Genomic DNA, 17,760 nt, shown 5'->3' on the forward strand with positions numbered 1-17,760 from the left:
AGACTAAGAGCTGCACAATCTGGCAAGAGCTGATAGTAAAGGTCTGATGCTTCTGAGATGACTAAGTAAGTACTTAGAACTAAACCCTGACACAATGCAACACATGAAAGAATCTGTGGCCTCAGGGGGAAGAGATGCCTCTGCATGGGGACCTCCAGAGGCTCCCCATCCCCCACTTCTCACCCTACTCTCCACTTTCCCACCCCCTACCTACCCACCCCACCCACCCCCACACTTATCCACCCACTCCACCCCCCACCTCCCACCCCCATTCTCCACCCCACTCCCCACTCTCTCAACCCTCCCACCTCCCACTTATCCCCTACCCCACCCTGGCCCCCACACTATATTGTGCCTCTACCAAACACATTCCTGTATTCCTTTTCTTTTTTTATAAAACACAACAAGAAGACCCACCCACTGTGAGTGTCACCCTTTCCTGGCCAGGATGTGAACTGTAGAAAACAGAGGAAACAGGCTGAGCAGCACCAGGTCTTCATCGGTCTCTGCTTCCTGTTTGTGGGCTGTGCTGGGACCAGCTGTTTTAATCTGCTTCACGGTGAGCACAAATAAACCCTCTTTCCCCTAAGTTGCTTTGGTCAGGGACAGGGAAGGAGACTAAGATACAAAGTCTGTGAGCATCTCCCAACTGCCACCTGTGACAGTGGCAGTGGGTAACATTTGAGTAGCACTTCACACTTGACAGCACACTCGAACATTCTTTAGTTACCATAACCTTTCCCGGTTGTCCCAGTGAAAGTAAAAGAACAAACTTCCTGATGTGCTTTGTGATGTTACATTTTGACTCACAGCAAGGGCAAACTGTGCAGCCATTGTGTTCACACTGTAATTTCTAGGTCAAAGAGAACTGAGGGCCACCCCTGTTATTGGTATCCTCAGTAAGAATATGAGCTCTGACTTCACGTTAGTTGTGATAAAGCTGAGGCAGATGTACTTGGAAAATCAAAGTTTTTTTATGGCCTAAACACATGCAAGGTTCTTAAAATCATTCTTGACAGAACAGTGTTCTAAAATTTCACACTAGGCCGTACTGAGCAAAATAAACAAATGTAAAGTAAAGAAAGCAGCAAATGTCCCGGCTCTTCCTTGCTGAAGGAAATTGCACTTTAGGATTTAAAGATCTTTTCAGACAGAGAAGCCTGATTCTCTGAACACGGGCTTTGTGTGATAGAAAACAATTCACAAGTGTTGATTCAAGGACAAAGGTCTCCCATGAAGGAGTTTGGGCTGGAGTTGTTTGTTCATATCTACAACTGTGAAGACTAGAATTCATATCCTAAATCCCTCGTAAATGTAGATGGAAGTACACCAGCCCACCTATAACTGCAGCCTCAGATCAAGAAATGGGATCCAGTGCAAGCTGGTGATCTAGATTAGCACACCCTGCCTCCAGGTAGAAAAGTGATCAAGGATAATTCCCAACATTAGCCTCCACTTGCATGTATACACAGTACATGTGCATCCACACACCTATAGGCCTTCATGCTTGTAACATACACGCACGCATACACACACACACACATACGCACATACATACCCATGCATACACACACACCCTCACACATACACACACTCACTCACACTCATATATACACATACACACACTCACTCAAACTCATATATACACATACCCATACTCACACATGCACTCAGATACACACACACACACACACACACACACACACACACACACACCACAAAAAAACCAAAAAGGAAATAAAGAAAAGAGAGAGAAAAATTTTCCTGGTTCCTTCAAATCTTCCTACAGGATTTTTTCACCACTGTCTCCACATCTTCAGACATGTCCATCCACACGGCCCAGCCACATTCCTCACATTACAGTACATGTGGCTTGCAAGACTCAGACAGTTCATTCAGTTACTTCATTTGTTCTTTCTGTTTCTTAGACTTGATCATCTGGACTGACCTTGTATCAAGTTTACTGATTGTTTCCTCAGAGGCTCTGATCTACTTCACCTCTCTAGCAAGATTTCCCCTTTATTTGGGATTCTTTTCTACTCCATAGTTTCTGTTTGCCTCCTTTACCGTTTCTATCCTTTTTTCCTAACATTCTCTACTTCTTGAGATATCACCTGTGCATTTGGCTCTCACATCCTTGCATCTACTTTAAAAGGCACATTTCAAGTCTTAGTCTAAGGTATGGTGGTGCTGTCCTAGCTGTTTGGGACACTTATTCATGAGGTTCACTTGAGCTGAGGAGCTTAAAAAACAACAAAGGTTATATAGTGAAAAGGTAGCATCTCAAACAATAAATAAAGATAACCGTATTCACGAGCTGCCTACAAAGACAGTCAACATTCCTGCACAGGACCAAGACTCAAAGACCTCACCCTAGCAGAAAAGGTATTGTCAAGGGGTGGGTTATGTGGCCTCTGGAAAGTTGACCAACTCCAGATGGTAATATCACACCCATGGGTATATAGGCACAGTGGGTCATAAAAAGAGTACATGAAGTTCTGAGGTGGACAATGCCAGGGATAGATGTGGGAGAGTTAGAGGAAGGAGTGGTACCCATTGACAAAATTCTCAGTGAACATCATCAAAATACATTGTACCCACTGACAAAATTCTCAGTGAACATCATCAAAATACATTGTACCCATCTACAAAACTCCCAGTGAACTAGTACAAATATTATTTTTAAAATAATCTCCTTTTTGGGAGCCATATGTCTGACCTTTATCATAGATGATTAGGGGCTGGTTATTTTTCCAAATATAGCTCTTCTTTTTATTGAATCACCTTGTTTGTTTTGGGGTTTGGGGAATATTGTTGCTATTGCCTTTTGGGGAGAACTTGGTTGGTGTCTTTCCTGTCGTAGTTTGAAAAGTAGACATTTTGATGAGAGCAGGAAGATAAAGAGAGTGTGTAGCCAATACTATGAGGAAACAGAGCCCAGGTTAGAGATCTTCATTAGATTCCTCCCTATGGAATCCCACCAAAGACAGTGAGGAGGAATACTGGGAGCCAGTTGGTGGACATTGGGAGGGTATTCTCCACCCCTCCACTAAGCCTGGCTCATGGGGGCTCACAGAGACTGAAACAGCAGTCTTGGTCCCTGAATAGGGAAGTGCAGGCTCTCTGCATATATATTACGATTGTTGGACTGGTATTTAGGGGGACTCCTGACAGTAGGAGTGGGGATATCTCTGACTCTTTTCCTGCTCTTGTGACTGACCCTTCCCCTCCTGCTGGCTTTCCTTACCCAGCCTCCATGTGAGGGTCTGTGCCTTGTCTTGCTGTGCTATTTATTCAATATCCTTGGGAGGCCTGCTCTTTGTGGGTAGAAATCTGAGGTTGTGAGAGGAATGGATCTGGGAAGAGAATTGAGGTGGGAAAGGAACTGGAAGAGAGGAGGAAGGGTAAGGTCCGGTCAGGATGTTTTGTATGAGAGAAGAATAAATAAAAATGTCAAAAGAAAAGAAGACAATTTGAAAAATATGGCACAGCAAGTCTAGAGATTTAATCTTGTCCCAAAGTTGGTTATGGTGGTTGTCATTGTTTTTCTACATTCATTTTATAAACAATTTTCGACCTTACAAAGGCCTTCCTCAGAAACTTCTTTAGGCACAGAGGACTAATAAACTTCCTGTTTCCCTTTCCAGGGACTCTGCGCTGGGTCACACCTCCAATACACAGACAGGAAGTTTACGGAAGTTTACAACTCTCCCTTAGCCATCAACGCATCCATCTTACTCAAAGTCTGAGATCAGCTTGAAGGGAGAGCTGGTCCAGCTGTCTTCGGCTGTCCTCCGAGCTCTGAGCTCATACAGCCCCATCTCTGCGATCGGCACTGTGAACTGGCACAGCTTCCTAGACCCAGGCATATCAAATGTTGCAAGCACTCAGAAACATTTGCACTAGTTCGTTTTTCCACTGTTGCTACAACAAAACACCTGAGACTGGGTAATTTATTAATCAAATATATTTATTCACTTTGTCAGTCCAGATGGTGCCAGCTCTGGATATATACAATATATACAAGGGATGTCAAGCTCACTCCTTCATAGCATTCCCTCCAAGAGAACTAACCAGGCTCCCACAAAAACAACCATATCCTTCTTGAAGGCAATGCCCACTGTTTCATTCATCTGGCACCAGACCACAACTTCTATTGCTCTTCCAAAACCAACCAACCAAAGCATAGCTACGCCTTATTCCTCAGCTTCTCCTGAATCACCTCAGACAGATACAACATGAAAGCATTTTATAAATACTCTCTCAGGGAGCAGCATTTAGGGCTTGGAGTTCACAGAAGGCCAAAGTGAAATCCCTCTTAGCTCTTGAGTCTTGACTGAGGATCCAGTGTGAGAAGCTGTTTGACGTTCCTTGTCCACTCTCTTAGTTGTTGTTCTGTTTCTGGAAAGAGCTTTTAGAAACCATGACAGCTTGTAGAAGAAAGCATTTCCATTGCAAAGGCTTAGTCTAAGATCCTCATGGCAGGGATCTTGTCAGAAAACAGACATGGCTCTGTAGTAGTAGTTGAGAGCTCATATTGATCCATGAGTTGCAGGCAGAAAGAGCTAACTGGGAAGGGGCTTTCCAAACCCCAAAGCCCACTTTCAGGGCCACACCTCCTCCAAAAGGCCACACCTCCTAATCCTTCCTAAACAGTCCACCACCTGCAGAACAAACATTCATATAAATGAGCCTATGGGGACTAATCTCAAACAAACCATTATACCCACCATGGTGGGATCTACCTTGAACTGGGAGATAGAACAAACTTTACTTTCCTTAAGTGGCTTTTGTCACAAGTCAAAACTAGGACAGACTATGAGACAGCTTAATCCCTGCTCTGCTTCCTCTGGTCCCCAGAACATGAGCTATCAATTTTCAAAGATGACTTGTTAAGGAAGCAGAGGGTCCCAAATGAATAAACTCAATAAGTCTCTCTCTTATGCCCATTAAAATCTGGGTGTTTTGTTTTGTTTTGTTTTGATGTTGTTGAATGACATCTAGATTGTGTAAATCTGGTTAATTTTCACAGATAGAGAAACAAAACAAAATAAAAGCTCCTTTCTAATCATTCTTGCTAAGGAGGAGGAGGGGATTTTAGAATTTAGGTCCAAATACTTATTTTATCCTCTACTTTTTTTCAAAAGCTGGTCTTAATGGGTGGGTTCTTTTTTTAAATCCTTCTGGAGTTCTCTGAGGCCTCTGAGAACTGGAGCCTCTTCTGGACTTACTGAAAACACATCCCTTGCCCCGGCCACCTATATTAACACATCTGTCTGCAGCTGCGGTTTCTATTTCCTCAAGCTGTGTGAGTTGAGGTGAAACGACCCATTTCAGACATTGTGTCTGTGTCCTGTTGTCTCACAGGGCTTCGCCACACTTTTTGTGTGCTGAACTCACATACTTTGTAGCATCGGGGCCAAACTATGTGACTTAGACAAACTACATAATAATTACATTTCTTGTTGAGGGAGAAAGAAGATTCACTCGGTTTCTAAAAGCCAAATATGCCCAAGGATTCCACCAGCTAAATGTACCACAGATTCCTGGTTCCATTCACTGGGGACAAGAATCCCATGTCACATTCAAATCCTCCCCGCTTGAGCTTCACACAGTGCCCTGAGTGCAATGCCAGAGTTTGACACAGTGCGTGCCAGTGCTTGAAAATTGTGATTGATGGTCTAAATGGATCACAGATTCACTTCCAGAAGCTTCTATTTATGTACCACAAGCCATCACACAATGTCATCTTCTCCAAGTTGTATTTATGAAAAATTATCCAATAAAAGAAAAAAATGTAGAAAATTTTGTTGCCCCAAAGAGCTAACTAGTAATGGCGTGGGCTTTTGAAACCTCACTCACAGTGACACAAACCTCAAAGTTCACTCACAAATAACATACCTCCTCCGAGGCCACACTTCCTAATCCTCCCTAAAGAGTCCACCACCTGGGGAACTAACAAATACCTGAGCCTATGAAGGCTAATCTCGTTCAAACCAGTGTGGCCACCACGGTGAGGTATAGCTTGAACTATGAGACATTTAGGATCTTGTCCCAAATCCTATACATTAGTTCGGCAACTCCTCAGATAATTAATCTTAAGATTTACACAGATATCAATGTACCTATATTCCATATGGTCCATGTAATGAATGCAGGAAATGCAGAAAACCCCAGGAATTGCGTTCATTCTCTCACCTCTTCTTTGGAGAAATATGCAACAAACTGCCTCTGGATAAGAGGCCATCCGACACATCTCCCAGTTAAGTTAGACTTCAAAGATTAGCAAATCACTCGCATGCATAGAGTAAGACTTTTATTACAGTTTTGTACCAAGAACTTTCTCCTCTCACAGTTAGTCCTATATGTCAAACGTGTTCAAATGACATTTCACATAATAATATAAAAACTGTGAGTACCTTTAAGAATGATAATTTATGCTTGCAAAATGAGAAAGTTCGTTTAAAAAAAAGAATAAATACTCCTCAGACGAGCTCTATTTGTATAAAAATGGTCACAGATATTTATTTTTGTTTTTTACTGAAGACAGCCTCTCTGGCCTGAAACCACAGCAGGCGGATGCAGTCCTGTATCTCTGCATCCCTTATGCAGGTCTACAACCCATCAGAAGCACCTGGCAGCATCTTCAAGGATGCAGCTCACACAGACACATGGTGTAAAGCAGAGAGAAGTGGCAGGTGCCATTATGTTGAGAGTGTGTGGCTAGGAGTCTAGGATGTAGAAAATATGCCTCGCTACCTATAGATTTGTTGATGGGTATCCGACACATGACATTTCAACCCTTCTGCTGCCACGGTTGAAGATGTCAAAATGCCATTAGTATAACCTTCCTGAAAGAAATGACACTTGATCTCTTGCTTTGGCCATCAAACTGCTAAAAAAAACTGTGCGCTCTTTAACGAACTGGGACTTCCACGGGAACCTCATACTAGGAGAGGGGAAAGTCCAGAGCCCTTGTCCAGCCAGAGAAGGAACTTGTCTGTATAAGATGATTTCACACCATTCCGACATCTCATCAGATCTCCTTTCAGAAGAAACTGGAGTTGACAATGGCCCTGGTGGGAAGGAGCACACGGCTGCCAGAACTGCCTCTCTATTGTTCCTCCTGCTGTCTAGTTAAAGCTGACCCAGTGTCAGGATCCCAGAGACAGACTTGGAAGTCACTAGACTTCTTTGCCCCTCTTCCTAATGTGAATAACTCTCCTGTGTCATGGTGCCAATATAACTTGTCTAATTCACCGTTTGAGCATGGGTGGCTGGTGGCTTCTTAGAGCTTCCAGATGATAGAGAAAGAGATAGAGATAGAGATAGATGACATAGATATATAGATAGATATAGATATTGATATTGATAAGGATCATATAGATATAGATATATAGATATAGATATGGCTAAAATTTTTTCTCCAATACTAAATGATGATGATTTTAGAAAATACCTAAAATATTTAACTTGTTCATGTGTATAGACGTGTGCACATGCTAATATGTGCATGGGGTGCAGGAGTTAGAGTTATAGATGGTTGTAAGCACTCAACATGGGTGCTAGAAACCAAACTCAGACCATCCTGAAAAGCAGTGAGTACTTTTAATCAATGAGCCATCTCAAAAAATCACAAGCTACCTACTATTGCTATTTATTACAAACATGATTACATTAATTTTTTAGTTTATTTTTTAATTGTCTTGACAGTTGATGACAATTTTTTCAGGCCATAATCTTTTCTTCTATAACTAAAGAGACAATTAAACTTCTGCATAATTCTAGTGTATTGCCAAGGACCAGCCTCAGCTTAAAAGGGGTTCCTGAGAGAAGGGGATGCTTGAGAGCGGCAAAAATATGACTCAAAGTCCAATCATGCACTACTAGCTGATGCTTGTTATATTCAAGAAAGCTTTCCAGAGTTCTCGCTCTCTTTCTGCACCTGCCCCAGGGCACTCTCTTGTAATTTCCAAAAATATAAACCTCTCTGAATAGTGCATCCCTTGCAGATCAAAATCCAAGTCCTTTTTTAACAGATCAATTTAGTCTTTACTCCAGATATAGAGATAGAGAGAGAGATAAAGATAGAGATAGAGAGAGATAGAGATAGAGAGATAGAAAGAGATAAAGATAGAGAGAGATAGAGAGATATAGAGAGAGATAGAGAGAGATAAAAATAGAGAGAGATACAGAGAGATAGAGATAGAGAGAGATAGAGAGATAGAGATAGAGATAGAGAGATAGAAAGAGATAGAGAGAAATATAGAGATAGAGAGAGAGATAGAGAGATAGAGATAGAGATAGAGAGATAGAGATAGAGATAGAGAGATAGAAAGAGATAGAGAGAGATAGAGATAGAGATAGAGATACACCCTTCTGGCTCTGTTCCAAGAACAGGAAACCATGTCATACCACACTTTCCAAGACTTGGCACTAGATAATGTGGTGTTTCTTCTCACTAAGCAGAGTAATAAACATAGCAGGAAGTAGAAGGAAAATGCTAGATACCATGCAACCTGTTTGAGCATCACAGAAGTAAGAATGAGGAGCAGGTAGGGATAAGAAGCACCACTGGTCTCACGATAGAGAACAGCTCATTGACTTCAAACAACGGGATGAAGACAGCAGTGATGCCTCGGCTCTGGCATCGAGTGACCAAGCATTCTATTTGGAGGCTTCGAATGAGTCTTCCAATTTGGGGTACCAGCTCTGTCATTTTTTCATACACATTTGAAATAACATTTAGAATAAAGTATATATCTCAATATTTATATTACAGTTATGTCTAAAGGTAATTGATTAACTGTAGCTATTTTTGTTTTGTTTCATATTCTGTGTATGTTCTATGTGTTGAACTTTTATGCTATGATCATTCTAAACTCATTTAGTATTTAAGGAGTTTTCGTTGTGGGTTTTAAGAATTTCTCCCAGGTAATGCTGTCAAATAATGTTGCAAATAAAGACAATTCACTCCTTACCTTTTGATCTGTCTTTTACTTCATTTTTATTCCTTATTTTCTCTGCAGTGGTTTGAAATTCCACAGTATGTTGATAGGAAGACCCTTTTTATTGTATCCTTGCCATTTTCCTTGGATAGAGAGGAAAATATCCAATATTTGTTACTGACTATGATGAGAACTATGGGTGGTGATGAGAGGCAAGAATTTTTTTGGCTTTGTTTGTTTGTTTATTTGTTTGGCTGGCTGGTTGGTTGGTTGGTTGGTTGGTTGGTTGGTTGGTTGGTTAGATGGGTTTTGATGCTGTCTGTCAAATCCAGGCATTCCCTTTTGTAATGATTGGTTGTTGGATCTGTCCAATCTATCTTCTATATTTATTACCAAGTTTTAGTAGACTAATAATACAGTGGATAAATTGAATGGCATTAAATGTTGATCCAGTCTTGTTTTCTTGAAATAAACCTTATTTGGTTATGAAATACAATGTTTTTTTGTTCTTGCCGTTGTTGTTGTTGTTGTATTGTATGAGTCAGAGTTTGTATTCCTGCATAAAACATCATGACCAAGAAGCAAGTTGAGAATGAAGGGGTTTATCCAGCTTACACTTCCACATTGCTGTTCATCACCAAAGGAAGTCAGGACTGGAACTCAAGCAGGTCAGGAAGCAGGAGCTGATGCAGAGGCCATGGAGGGATGTTACTTACTGGCTTGCTTTCCCTGGCTTGCTCAGCTTGCTTTCTTATAGAACCCAGGTCTACCAGCCCAGGGATGTCATCACCCACAATGGACTGGGCCCTCCCACCCTGATCACTAGTTGAGAAAATGCCTTAGAGCTGGATCTCATGGAGGCATTTCCTCAACTGAGGCTCTTTTCTCTGTGATAACTCCAGCTTGTGTCAAGTTGACACAAAACCAGCACATGTGTATATTTAAGGGATAAAAGATGACGTCTTGATATGCATAAACACAGTGAGATGAGTATAGTTAATGAACAAGTTGACATATCTGTCATCTCGAATAATTGACTTATTTGTGTGATTTTTAAAAGCCTGAGATTTTCATACTCTTGGGCATTGTCACGTAAACATTGCTGGCTGTAACCCATGAGAACTGCTGGTTACCAATTCCATTTCCATTTTTATCCACTGGTACATATGAAGGGGAAGGTTAATTCCAGATGTAATTGTGGGGTGAATTGTGTGGAAAATATACTCATTTATTTCCAAAAGTTTGGAAATAGCCAAGCTCAGTGATCGCTAATATCCCTTTCATTTTAAAGGTTAGGGTTAGGAAGCATAGATATGAAGGTTCTCGTCCAATTTTAAATAGAATCAGCATATCATCCAGAAAGCTCACACATGGGTGGTGTGGATTCAATATGAAATGTTCCCTATCAGCTCATGTGTTTGGACACCTAATCCTCAGTTGGTATCACTATTTAGAAGAGTTAGGTGGGGGCCTAAGTGGAAGAAGTATTTCGTCGGGTTTGAGAGCTGATACCCTGACCCCACTTGCCATCCTTATTCCCATTCCTATGTAAAGATGCAGAGAAATCAGCCTGCCTCCGGCTTCCGCCAGGATCTCTTCCCTGCCTGTCTCCCTGTCTTCCCATCATGAGTGACTCTGGCCCTCTGTAACTGTAAACCTAAACAAACCCTTTCCTCCTTAAGTTGTATGACCCACACCCTGACACATAAGTGAATCAAACATACAACAAACATGAAACAGAATTCAACATACAACAAAGGCCAAGAGATGGTCTATCCAATGTGAAAAAAAACTATTGACAAGCAGTATATTAGTTAGTATTTCTGTACATAAGATAGAGAAATAGTGATCAAAATAAAAACTGAAGGAGAGAAGAGAAGTTTGAAAAGGCACTGATTTTTTTTTTTTTTTGTAGTAACTTTTAAATTAAAATACAAGGACATCATTTGCCCCATTTCTTTTAATCCTATAACTTCTCCCAGGTCCTCTCTTGCAACCACCCTAGTGCTCTCCAAAGATCAGAGCCTTTCTCTTTCATATGTGGTGCTACATGTATGTAACCTGCTCGATCTGCATAGTGCTGCTTGTATTCATATGATTTCAGGGATGACAGCTTGTTATTTCTGCATAGCCAATGAGGGGACTCCATGGACACCTACATGTATGCTCACACACACACACACACATACACACATGCACAAACATGAACACACATCAGAACACACATAATTGAAAAATAATAAAAAATAGTTTGTAAGAGAGGAAACCAAAAGTAAAAATGAAAAAGGAGAACTAATAAAGACAAAAGAGGAAGGGAAGGGAATCTTTACAGACACAGGGGTCAGCTTTCCATGGCCATGATTATTTCGGCTCCACACGGAGCATCCGCCACTAATGAAGCCAGCCCACATCAACAGCGTTTCATTGTGTTCTCAAACTTTTTTTTAAAATGACACAATTTCAATCTAGTTGCAGGGAGCGAGTTCACTCCAAGGAGAACACCCCAAAGAACAAATTTTATTTTTACTTAAAGAAACTTGGTTCGAATCACAAAGTGCAGACCCCATGCCAGAACACAAGCATTGGGGAGACTCTGGATGGACTTGGTTTGAGGCTTAAGCGCATGAATACAGACTCTGAAGTTTTTGGTATTTTCACTTTATATGTTTATTGGCATTCATGCTGAAGTTGTCATTATGAGATACATTTGATTGACAGCTCATTAAGGAACAAGGACAAGAGAGAGCATCGGGCACCAGACAGTTCACTCCAGTGTTTAACAGCAGCATTTAGGCAATATCACCAGTAAGAGGCAAATTACAGCATAGATGCATGTTTTTCTTTACTTTTACTACTTAGCTAACCAAAAGCTTTAACTATAGAGAGCACAGGCAATATTATATTTATCTCTTGGAGATAATCATAGAGGGAAAGGCATGCACGGATTTCATTAACAGTGAGTTAAGACACTGATTTCAAGAATCCTTACGAAACAATTATGAACATCACTTTTAGCTTCTGTGTTAAGATGGGGAGTAAAAGGGCCCTTGCCCTGAAAGCCTTCTTTTGAAGACAAAGACAAATTCCTGCAGTCCCTAAGGGCTGGCAAATTCCTGCAGTCCCTAAGGCTCTGAGACCCCGTGTTTCTGGGGGGCTACCTCAATGCCAGGAGCTGAACGGATACAAAGATCAATGCAAATGGTAGAAATTGGCAGTGATTTTAATGCTGTGGCAACTTGTGATTCTAAATCCTAGATGTGGAGAAGCCTTAGATCACACACACAGGTGCCTCGGTGCCCCCTTTACCCTCTCATAAGCCATGAAGTGACTCTCGACCTGTGACTTCAGACCACCAGCGTGGACACCACACAAAGTACCATAGGTTGTGTATCCCACAGAATAAGGTAGGAGGGATGCATGCTTTAAATCCCTCTGCACCCAGGGAAGGGGAAGCAGGCCTATTTAGACTTCCCAAATTATTCCAACTTTGGGATATCTTTTCCAGAACCTTCTTCTACTGACGATGAGAATACCATCCCCAAAGAATAACTTGCCAGAGGAAATTTAGACCCCAAAGGAGTCCTGCCATCTCGCTCCTCCCCTCCTCCCTGCAGAGCACACAGCTCTCCCGCTCAGGTACACAACCTGAGAAATGCACAGAGCTACTGTTCAGCAACAGGCACAGAGTGGGATGCCCACCCCTTCTGTCGGGTTTCCTGTCTCCCCATGATAGGAGAACACAGGGTGGAACCCTAGAAAAGCGGAACACGGAAAACAGCACTCGCATGTCCGTCGACAGCTTCTGTGCACGTCTGTGTTGTCATTGTCCTTTATTTCTGGAGGTGTTGCCATTAATCTTTTAGCCCTGTTTGAAAAAACACCTCACACCTGGACTCTGTTTACTCCCCTCACCCAAGTCAGGAAACGGATCCTTGCTGATAGTGAAGCAGACGGAACCAAAGCACAAGCACTGAGAAGCTGTGTGTCACTACTTGGTCCTAAGCTTGCTCGTGTAAACTGTCTTCTTTGCTGCATGCATACAAACAGAGTTCTCTGGAAGGAAAAAAAATCCAACAACAACAAAGAACCCAAGCTCTAGCCTTGCAGTCACACAAACAGTCTCCTGGGCATGGTGGGCAGACTTCACTACGTTGTCCAATCAACAGTCGTCCAGTGATTCCGTTTCGTTCTAATCAGATGGCGTTAATCTGGGTAGATGAGTTTCTAGCCTCCTGAACCTCAGCCGTTTGTAACTGCAGTCTTTCTTTCATCAGCAAGACCTGAGATGGTGAGTCCAATAACAAGTTCACCCTGACTCAGTCCTTCCTCAAGGTCGTCACTTATCTCCTGGATCCTAGGCACCTACAGCTCATCTTGTATTATGGCATGCCAAGGACAGGACAGCTCTGGAAACCCGACCATGGTTAGGGTGTTCTTAAAGAGGTAAATCCAGTGATAGGAAGAGAATTCTCCTGATATTGGTGATAGGGCTTGCCCAGGAGACCATCGCTGACACAGAAGGCAAGCTCCGGAATTAAGACCACAGTCATCTGCCAGCACACCCCGACCATGGAGTCACAGCACTTCAGAACAACACACACACACAACACACCAGAAATGAGTTCTCAGACACATGGCCCTCTCAAGGCCTAGCTCCCTACCAGAGGGATGTTGTTCTGCCATGTCTCGTGTGCTCTTGCATAATCTGACTGTGGGAAAGAATTGATTAACCACCCATGGCCTGTGATACACACAATCTTCTCCTGGCGTCTACATTTCTCACATATATCTGTTTAAGAACTAATTATTGTTGGGATAGCTGAAATCCTGAGTCAAAAGTAAATGATGAAGGTATGGAAGATGAGGCCAAGCTCTGACATCCCTCCACACAGGCAGAACACACTCAGGTGAGGACATGTAGCTAAAGCTGACAGGAGAGCAGGAGAGAGCATCTGAGAGGCAATGGCTGAAAAGGGATGAGAAATTGGCATAGACAGGAACAGCAGCACACAGCTTCAGTTTGCAGTTCCCTTCTCAGGAGATTGTTCATAGACGTCTGTGCTTAGCTGAACTACAAGTCATCTACTGGACTGAGAAAGTAAAAACTACTTAGCCAACAACTTCAACACCCCGCACTGTCTTCCATGGTTCTCAGACCCCAGAGAGCTCCGCAGAAGGGCAGAAGCTCAGAAGTAAGCCCCGGGGTCCACCTGGGGTCTCCTGAGCAGTTCAGCAAGGCTTTTTGCACTGTACTCCATGGATTCTGAGGATTCCCAGGATCATGATTCCTGGAATCCCCCATCAGAAGCTCTAGAAGTGTCACCGTTTCTGTCAGTAGTAAATCTCTTTCTTTATCGGGTACAATGGCAGATAGCCACATAGTCAACTGCACCTTAAGAAGTTGGCCCCACCCTGACTCTAAATGGAAGGGTTCCCTACAACCTCGGGCAGGGAGGTACTCCACTTTTGTCACCCTATGGCTGAACATTGGTGCTTCAACACCGGAAACAAGCTGTAAGAGGGAGAAGAAAAGCTTCACAGCACCTCAGGCTGTCACATGGATAATCCGGGTTTCATAATGAATATCTAATATTTGGAAATGCGGTACTGCAGTGGGCTTTATCACAAAGAAACCCACGGAGCTTAAAGTTCAGTCAACTAGGAGTTGTTGCCCTGACTCCCATACTCCACGATGCTAAAGCAACGTGTTTGGTGGAGCCTAGATTCAATCTGTCTTTTCAATACTTTGACGTCTCTAACTTCTACAAATCTGAAGCTAGACAGCAGAGCCTACGGTGTCCTGAAGTCTGTTCTTCAGCAGAAGGATCATGCTTTCTGCCTGAGGCGATGTCATAAGCTTGAGCAGCAGGATGGGCTGCCATGCAGCTCTTTAACCTGCCAGCCCCAGCCACTGCGGTGTAGATTCAGGAAATCTACATGGGGTCATTTCAACCGGGCACATAGAGGTGGAAAGCTCACTCCCTTCCCCGTCTCCTCACTCACTCATGTGACTGTACTATCATCACCATACCAAGAAGAGTACTCAAGAGCCCAGGATGCTCATGGGGCCAGCAATATGATTGACAGGACATGGTCAGCCACTAAGACCATGAAGGAGTCAACGTGCAGGCCTGCTAATGTTTCAGAACACCATCAGCACATAGATTACCTCAGACTTTCAGCAAGGTAATCCTGTGACACTGAGAAGCCACCAGGTATAATCAGAGACATGATGTGTGCACGAGAAAAGAACAGAACATCTTGACTAACGTGTGACTTGAAATGCACTTGCCTTACACAGAAGGAGCGTGCATCCACACCATGGGGAGCCTTTTAAACACTTCTTCATGCTCAACCTTATCATGTCTAACAGGGAAAATATTCAAATAGGGCATCATTTTAACCATATTTTATTATGGTTACACTTACAAGCAAATCGGGAATGATGAGACCCATTGGCCACCTGCTGCCTATGACCAACATAATAAATAAAGTGTTAACTAGATGAGTTATTAACACATCATTAAGAAGAAGCCTGGCGTGCAACTCTTGAACAGCTAAGGATCCGACTCACTTCGCCAGACAGCCGCTTACAAATTGAAACTACGAGAAGCATTTTCAACCAGCACAGATGAAAACTGCAGCATGCTGGACAGCTGAGTTTCCTCAACCAATGTCCCCAGCCATGCATTTCTCCAGTTCCCATGCTTGGTGATGAACACATATGTATGTCACAACTCCCTTAAGGCTACAAGCATGATGAAGCCACACACCCATTGTTCTCGCTAAGCAATGTGGTTTTATCACAAGCGCAGGGTGCTCAGGGGCTCTGTAGCTCCGTATGGAAGGAAGTGGGTGCTTAGGTGGGTGGTCCTCTCCTGTCGGTGGTCTCAGGAAGCACAATGAGATTATCACAGCTGGATCTCTGTGCACCTGAGAGGTGGGTAGAGCTGTGATCCTCCCCGTCCTGATCTGAAGCTGAGTCATAAGCTCCAGGCCCTGCATGACTCACGAACCCAACCAGCTCTCCCAGCATCACCCGGTCATATCTGGGGGAGGTGGGGTTAACGATGAAAAAAGAGGCAGGAAGCTGAGACAACAGGATAAAAGTACAGAAGATGGACAAAGGGAGACAGGAAATTGGTCCTCTCCCAATGTGTAAATAGAACAATTTAGCTAAAAGCAACAATAATTTGGCTAAAATATTCAGAAAGGGGCCTCGGGTTCCTGAACTGATGAATACATATTCGATCGAAAGTGTGAGCACTCACGCGTGCATACACATGAGTTTGTGAGTGTGTGTGTGTGAGTGTGTGTGAGTGTGTGTGTGTGTGTGTGTGTGTGTGTGTGTGTATAACAGCAAACATGCCAGCTACTTAAATATACCAAAGTCTGTCTCTACATGAAAGCAAAGACCCACCAAATAACAGCTGACTCGGAACTGCAGCAGAAAAGCTCGTAGTCAGTAACGTCAGTTTTCTTTGTAACACCCAGAGAAGACAGCACTCTACAACCATCTGCTCATTTCTTCTTCTGCTGGGCTGCAGGGAACATCCTGTGTCAGGCAGGTCACCCACTGCCTCCAAACTGACCTTGGTGATCACTTACCAGGAAAAAGAAGATCGACACACATGTGGACTCTTGTTGCACTCACTGGGGTGGCTCATATGCCCCGGGTCTTTGGAGCACCTTCCAGAGCTTTCAGTCTCCCATCTTCGCAGGAAGTAGCTACAATCAGGATTCCAAGTTGTTTTAGAAATACAGTCAAGAGCAAGGCTAGGAGAAAACAACTAGAATGACGGTTTGCAAGAAGCATCTTCCAGGAGCAGGAGCAGTTTGAATGGGTGTCTGGAAACTTTGGGGTTCGCAGGTACAAATTGTCACATTCTTGATGTATCCCTGACTCTCAGATGCTGCTGTCTGGGCAAGACCCAGCCTCGCACATGGGTGTCTGAACACATGCAGCCAGCAGTCATCCCAACATATCTTCTAGATGAGCCCTGCCTCGGGGCCACAGTGTTGGCTTTTGTCTACAAGGCCTCTGACCAGAAGAGAACAAGGGAACCCTCACAGCATAGGAAGGCTCTTTCACATGCAGGTTTAATCTTGAACCTCTGAGAACAGCGTGAATGAGGAAGGTATACCAACATCCACAACACCAGCTGTCGGTTCCCCCAAACACATGAGGTATCTTTTTCAAAGTAAAGTATTTCTGCTCCAATATTGAATAAATTTTTGAACAAAAAAAAATCCATGCAAAGGGTTTACAATTCCCTTTATAATACCCAACCACACCAGCATACATGTCCTACCCTGGCAACCACTGAAAACTCTTCATTTCCCATGATTCCAGCCATTTCCCCTTCTCCATCCAGGGAGTGTCTTAGGACTCTGCAAATGTAAACACTGTTTATAGGGATATGAAAATAAATGGATAGAAACGTTAACTTGCTAAATGTGTGCATCACATTTGGTTTTTTTCTTTTTTTAACCGATATTAGATGCTTATTAAGGAGTCCTGACTTGGCACAGACACAACACACTTTTTGATTTTTGATTAAAGTGTCTTGCTTTGCTTCCTACCTCCTAAAATATTATCAAAGTTTTAAACCTAATCATTATTCTTCTAAAATAGAACAATTTAGTATTTTCACAGCGTTTTCCTAAGGCAAACATACATAAATATGAAATCCATCATGAAAGTTACATTTGTAAGTCACGTGGTGATGGTTTTAATTCTAGATTAACATTGTCTCAGGAAGTAATATTTGGGGAAGCAGTCATTAAACAGCTGTTGGTCCAAGTCTGCGGA

This window comes from Micromys minutus (assembly GCF_963924665.1).
Source record: "Micromys minutus genome assembly, chromosome: 8".
NCBI classification, from domain to species: Eukaryota; Metazoa; Chordata; class Mammalia; order Rodentia; family Muridae; genus Micromys; species Micromys minutus.